We start from the raw sequence: 8,069 nt of genomic DNA on the forward strand, positions 1-8,069 counted from the left end.
AGTCTAACTGCCAAATACACTAGTGATGAGTGATGTGAATTAATTATTAATTAATTCACTAATTATTAACTCATAAATCAACTAAAGAATACATCAGTTAACTCAGTTCATGGACAGTTCAGTGGAGACAAGTGTTAGAGGTGGGTGAAAGGGTGAGACTACTATCAGTTGTGACTATAGTTGTGCATGAGATTTGCACAATCATTGATTGAGATTGCCAATGAGGATTGCGCAGTACAAGCCAAGGGAATTCGAACTTGGATCTGATCTATTCTCAACTTGGATTGCGCAGTAGAGGCAGGCAAACAGTGGAGGAGATTTGAACCCGTGACTTGTTCAGATCTGAGCTAGTTTGTGTGTAGCATGTGGAGATAGTACTAAGTAATTGTGAGGAGTATTGTACTATGTATTGTTACATGTTCTCTATCATTATAATATATAGATAGTTGGGGGTTTTTAGTTGTATGCTTTCCCCATTACATACTGTGTTGATATGTGTGATTGATGTTTCAATGTGCGCATGCAATTGTTTTTTTAATTCCGCAAATTGATGATCAATGGTAGAGGAGGTTATGTATTATGCATGCATTCCGCAAATAGTGTATAATCAGGATAATCTCTATGAATAAGTGTTATATTATTCAAATTTCTACAAAGGATGATTCTAAGGCAGAAGAAGAAGATGGAAACCACGTTCCCAATTTCCCTGGTAGTTCTGATGATCAAAATAGTTTGCAGTCCTATTGCTTTTGTATGTTTTCTATGCCTAACAAGTGGCTTGCAGACTTTAGGAAGAATCTTGAGCAAACACCGCCATGGAAGATAAATCTCCGCATGAACATTCATGATGAGATCAAAAAAATCGACGCCTCCATGACTACTTTAAACCATCCATAAATTAAGTCATCCAGCTAGATGACGACCAAACAAAAGGAGGAGATAACCTATTTTGTTCCTTCCTACTCACATCCGGCTGAGTTATACGCTGACCATCCAGCCAAGAATCCAAAGCGACAACTTGTCAAGTGTGCCTCCTACACATCCATGCGTTTGCAGATCCATGACAAGCAAGCAAATATCAGATCCCTTGACGCAGAAATTCAGGTACTCAAAGCACAACTGCACCAACTCAAGAAAGAAGTTTCTGAATCCTCTCATGATGATTTTGACCATCTAGCAACTAAGGCTCTAGACAGTCCGGAACAATCTTCCCCTGTCTCGCCTACACCAGATTATGCCCAACGGCCTGATTCACCTGATTTGTCTGCACTTTATCCTGGTAAGTCTCTCTCTCTCACCAGTCAACCTAAATTGTATATTCCTCTTACCTTTTGTCCCCCTGATTGTAAACCATATTCCTTAGATTGTTTACTTGATTTGGGCGCTCAACTTAATTTAGCTCACCATCTTTTTATTCCCCCTTTCTACTGGGAGAAATCAATGGAGGGTGGTGCTAGCATTATTGGTTCAATGTTTTCTCTCCCACATCAGGTAATTGGTTTCCCTGTATCCCTCAAAGACCATCCAGTTCAATGTACATTCCTCGAACTTGATGACATCCCATCCAACATTATTTTAGGTTCTGAATTCTTTACCCGTTGGTCTCCCATTTCTATTGACTACCACCAACTCATATTTTCCATGACTATTTCTGGTAAGTCTGTACAAATTCCTCTCAATACTTCGTGCACATTCTTCGTCCCTCACAAGAAAAAACTAGAATAGCCAAAGCCTATAGAAGTCCAGAAAAAAGAAAGAATCATTTCTTTCACCACAGCTCATGGTCAAGATTGATCGATCTACCATATGTAGATGATATACATATCAAACCACATAAAGCATCAACTGCTCTAATGAGTCCAATCGAGTTGGATTACTGCCAGAAAGAGATTATATATCTCTTAGACAAGGGCCTAATCGAACCAGCTAAGAGCCCATGGGCGTGCCGAGCATTCTACGTCAAAAAGAATTCAGAGATCAAAAGAGGCCAACCTTGCATGGTGATCAACTACAAGCCCCTAAATGCAGTGTTAAAGAATATGGCATATCCTCTGCCAAATCAAGCAGCGATTCTCCAAAAACTGAAAGGATGTAACATCTTCAGCAAGTTCGATCTTAAATCAGGTTTCTACCAAATTGGAATAGCTACTAAAGATCGTTATAAAATGACATTTGTTGTCCCACATGGATAGTATCAATGGAAGGTAATGCCTCTCGGTTTAAAGAATGCTCCTAGTAAATTTAAAAAAAGGATGGAAGATGTTTTCCGTGGCATAGATTGGTTAATTATCTACATAGATGATTTACTTGTATGTTCCAAGAATATCCAAGAACATCATAAACATCTCCAAATATTTTGTGAGCATTGTGTTAATCATCTAATCAAATCAGAGAAGGTTGATGTTAGCTTTTGACATCAAAACAGGAAAAATGCAGGTGTCCTTCATGCAGCCAATTGTCCAACAACCAAAGACCTCAGCTGACTACAGAAAAATAGACTTTGAGGTGTTGGCTAGGGATGTTTATCCCATTGACCAGATTGAATTCCACAAGCAGGAAGGAGAGATGATCTACTCCACCTTGACAGGAAAGGCCATGGCTACACATAAGCTGCAGAGTTCATTAGATAACATTACAACTCAATACAAAATGGAAAAGGCCTTCTCACGAGCCAAGGACAACATAATCAAGTCATTGGAGGACTTGGTAATTGAGCTAGGACATGATCCAAATGACATCAAAGCGGCTGAGAAATTGATCAAGAAGAAGAATGAGGACATAGCTACTCTCAAAAAACAACTGAAACTTCCTCATTCAGAGCACCCCCAGACCAAATAAGTCCTGGAGAGCCAAACACATCAGGAGGAGATGATGGACTTGGTTCTACAATTGAATGATCAACTAAAAAAAATGGAAAAGGATTTAGATAGCTTGATATATTTAAAACAAGCTAGTCTGGAGGCTGCCCCTGCCACTGTTATCCCAATAGTTACTATAGCAGTACCTTCCACTTTGGCAGCATCCTTAGCTCCTACGGCTCCAATGGCTACAGCACTGTCAATGTCTACATCAGCAACAAGGTCAACAGCAGCAGCTCAGCCATGTGGTGAGGCTAGTAGACTGGTCAAGGCAATGGAAGACATGTCCATTCAGACCACTGAAATGAACAAGCTCAAGGAAAAGGTAACCAGTCTAGAGACTGACTATAAGCTTGCACAGATTATGCACAAAGAAGAAGTGCAAAAAGCAACCAGGATGAATGAGAGAATAAAAAGCTTGGAGAAGGAATTGACTTTGAAGGAACCCCTTGGCCAGGCTAAGGAACAATTATGGGCCAATATCATTGACTCTGTCAATGATATTTGGCCATCCATTCAAGTAATTTTTTAACAGATTGACTTAGTGAAGCAGGCTACAGAAGCCATACAAAGAGTGAAAACAGAACTGGGAGACATGCCAGAGGAGGCCACTAGGATCATTCACTTCCTCAACTCCAAAAACAAGTATGAATTACAGGAGTTGGAGATACCTGACAGGACAGGTACAATACTGGAAGTAAAAAGGGTCCTCACCAAGAGAAACTTAATGCTAAACCTAGAAGACAAGTGCCAAACCATGCAACTGGCTATAGATAGATTCATGGCTAAATTTGAAGTTTTGAGACAAAAGGGTCTGCCAAATCCCTTAGTAATAAATGATAAATTAATGCCACAAGAGGACTACAATAGAAGAATTAAAGAAGTGGCCAGAGATCAGGTAAATACTTCATCTATAAAGGGGATGCCTACTGGCAAGGTCCTATACCAGACTTTTGAGAACTTCTTTTACCTCCAGCATGAGGTAAAACACCTTTTTGTGAATAAGCCCACTTTTGCCAAGTACACGGAGGCAGATGAAATTTATAGGAAGATGGTAAATATCTAATTACCAGATGCAGAAACATGGGAGAAATTGAATGACTTACTGTAGAAATACACAGTCAAATGTAAAAATGTACAGTAAGGGTGAAAATGCACAATAAAAGGATAATGACAGACCAGCCAGATGAAAGAGTATAAGGTAAAAGTGTATCAGTTGAAAGATCAGAGTAAGAAGAGCATTCAATGTAAAGATCAACAACAAAGAAGAGAATAAAAGGGAAAATATCATAGCATAAAGACAACACAACCTAACAAACAAGGACAGCATACATCAGTTGGACGTCTGTCTCTATCTTCTTGCATGAAGATATTTCTTTCTCCTAGATTAATTCCCAAGACAGTTTGGGATATTTTGTAAATTATTTTTGTATAAATACTTCATAATTCGAAGTATTGGGGGTGGATTGCTATACATTTGTAGAGTTATTTTGATCATAAACCTAAGGGTTATTGTACCAATTTTTCAAGTCAACAGATTAGACCAAGTAATAAAGAGATTGCATTACAGGATTCATGTGTTGAGCTATTACAATGAAGTATTTTCTTTGTCAAATTTGTTATTTTCTTATGTTTTTCACAAACTTGAATGTTATCTAAAGTTGAATGAATTAACTGGAAATTTATCTCAGAATTTGTTTAAGTACACTATGTTTTGAACAGTTGATCATTTCTATGTTTTCTTCTGATATCCGGATCTGAGAATCCTTAATTGCTCTCCCATCTCGGTTGACCTCTTTCACTTTCTTCATAATCCGGCCTAAGGAACCCTTAATTTCTCCTTGGATTCGATTGAAAACCACTTCACCATCCAACCTTGAGATCTGAAGTAACTCTGCTATCTTGCCCTGTAGACACTATTTTTAGAACTTGATCCAGTCATGTTTGCTTGACATTTGACCCCATAGCCCAATGGTAAAAGACACCCCTCTTTTCATCTAAGTAAGTGATCCCACCACCAAGACCAAATCAAAACCCAAGTACAATCATAACTAGCCTAAAATCAAATAACTAAACAAAGTTAAATCATGAAGAGAGAGCCCTCTCTGAGAATGAGGAAGGCTAGATCCTAATCTCCAAAGTAGGTTTATGGTTACCTCTAATCATTTCTTTCTAATCAACTCCAGAGAAATATTGGAGTGATAACACGCTAGTTGAAAGTAGAAGTAGATTCGTGTCTTGTGCTTTAGCACATTGCATGAGCTTGTGAATCTACATGATTTTGTACAATGACCAAGGGTATTTTAGAGTGATTCCATTTGCAATGGAGACCTAAGATATCCTAATTAATAATAATAAAAAATTCCCATACCATTTGCATTTGATTTACTTGGTTATTCGGTGAATTATCTCCTCCTATAGCAATTTTGTTTTCTCCTGCAGAAAATATGTCTCTTCGTGTAAAAAACTTGTAACACCACTTTCTTTATCATTTTTATCCCCATTACAACTATGACTTAGTCTAGATGAATAATGACACCCAACTATGATTTTACGATTAGGGTAAGCTTCTAAGCCATCGAACCCTTCCTTTTATATACTGCAAAAACATAGTAGACTTAGTTTCTTTATCACAAGTATGATGCAAGTAAGTTACTGATTTAAAAGAAAGTGTGAACTAGGTAGATGGTACATGCAATTCTGATTGGTAGTTTTATGAATTATGCAAGATAAAATAAATTTCTTTCTACAAGTAGATTAACCTTTGTCCTTTCATGAATTGATTAGTTAGCATTTACAAGTTGAGCAAGTAGCATTTCCATTTCTTGCAAATAGAGTAACAATTCCATTTTTGCTTTGATTTCATGACATTCACTCCATTACATCAGATCAACAAAAGAAGGACACATTGTATGTTTCACATATAGTGTCGATACCTCTTAATTTTGTACAAACCCCGAGTTGATAATTAAAGTTGGTAGCCTTGGGAGTTGCAGCATTCTTGTTGCAATACTGAGGCTTATCACTTTTTGGCACTATTGTCAGTGAGATGTCAAATTGCATTAGGCATCTTTCATTTCAATAACATAAAATTGCATTCTATTGGCATTTTATAAAAATAAAAATAAAAATTACTTCTCCAACACCAACCCCCCCAATTGATCACGTGGTGCAGTAAGAGCCACATCACCATCCACTTTTGCATGTAGAAGAAGAAGAGGTTGCAAATAAAGTAGAAGAAATGGATGGAGATTATGACAATGAAGAAGATCCTCTTGGAATTCCCATTCATGAAACTAATGGAAGTGTTCATATGAAGAACATCCCTCCATCTTTCCTTCCCATCTTCCATGGTATGAGGTCAGAGGATCCGGAAACCTTTCTCTTTGAATTTGAAATCCTTTCTAGATCTTATGGTTACTTAACAAACACTCAAAAGTTGAGAATTTTTGCAGAAACATTGAAGGATAGAGCTCTTAAATGGTTCATGAGTTTAGGGACTAATTCAATAAGATCATGGAATGATGTGCAAAATATATTTCTAGAAAAATATAAAGATCGTGATCTTGAGTAATAATTCTCTATAATGAATCAAAAAGAAGATGAGATCCTTGGGGATCTGTTGATGGTGCTGGACCTGCCAACATTAAGGGGATCACCCTAGTATGAAGTCCCAACTAGACCTCACATCGTTTGGTGTGGGAGTCCCATCTGGTATGATGGCTCGGTTTCCATTGTCTTAAAGGATTTGCCTCAACTCTTTCTTTTCAGCACGGGAGAGTGATTCACTTTGTCTTCGAGAAGTGAGGTTCGCGTGCCTGGTGAGTGTAACTGTACTTGTGTCAATGGTTCTTTCACTGTGAGGGGGAAAAGGTGAAGGTGAGTTCCAGGTTGAAAGGGATCAGTCCCAACTCAGCTAGGAACACACAACACAAAGGAAATACACAACTTTCGATAGAACAGTCCACTCGGATGCGACAGTCACAACATACAAGGTAAGATAACACATACAACACTCACGGATCAGTCTAAGACGAGTGCAACGATTGTTACAGCAAGGTTCATGTGAAAGGTTTGTCTGATGTCCGGCAGAGCAGTCGACACAAACGAGACAGCATTAACAACATATACAACACATTTCCATTAATAGATTATGAATTACAACAAATGAATCAGTTCAGATGTAGAACACATGGTTAAAGCAACATGCATTACAAGTGTTAATGATCAGTCTTACAAAAAATACAATGCATGTTTGAAAACATGATGGCCTATTGACAGGCTTTTGAATTAAGCGAAAGTTCCAAGACACATTGTTACACCATACATCACTAACCTCGTCAGCAGGGCGTTGGAGCCACTACTTACTCCTCCAAGAAAAGATTACACACTCTCTTGGCTATGTGGGAGGAGGTGAGGTGAAAAGTCCATTCATGTACAAATGAGGGGGATCTTTATAGCTGAGGATGAAACTGACCCTCGTGGTTGTTCGACTACCCTCATGATCGTTCGACTTCCATGAATTTCTGACTTACATGACTCTATGTTCAACAAGAAGGTCGCTTGGACTTCTACATTACATCACATTTTGACAACAAGCCCATAATGGAGATGTGGGCAACATGACTCATGACTTGACTCGACATGACTTGACAAGATAATGCTGGTACGTTCGTGTTGCTGCTAGAGTGCATGTCGAGCTACAATGCTGCTAAGTGATGGATGTCTTCATGGTGTATCATAGCTTCACCTTCACATGGCGAAGTGCACAGAGTCTTATATGGTCCTTGGTTCGCTTGATGAAGATCTAGCATGTTGTTCCTTGCTTTCATGTTAGAAGGCTTGACAAGCTTACTTGTGTGCATGTTTGTCACGTTCGTCCGCTTCGCATGCTTCGTTTGTTCGTCCGCTTCACATGCTTCGTTCGTTCGTCCGTTGGTGAACCTGTCCATCTGCATGTGCTCCTTTTTTTCATCCTGTTCATCGCCTTGACATGTTTGTTGGTGTACCTATATCTGCAGTCACTCATGAAGAGACGACATCAAATCCAAAACCTCTTAGTCTACCATGACACATAATCATTCAAATGCAAGTGACCGAGAGAGGCAGCAGGGCTGTGATGCGGGATGATGGCTCTAAGCAACTGTTGATGAAAACTGTGCAAGAGTCACTGAGAGATGGATACAGGCGATCTGAGTCAACAATGACTAA

Source organism: Pinus tabuliformis, chromosome X (assembly GCF_031772625.1).
Source record: "Pinus tabuliformis cultivar Carrire ecotype Pingquan chromosome X, CPIR1, whole genome shotgun sequence".
Taxonomy (NCBI): domain Eukaryota; kingdom Viridiplantae; phylum Streptophyta; class Pinopsida; order Pinales; family Pinaceae; genus Pinus; species Pinus tabuliformis.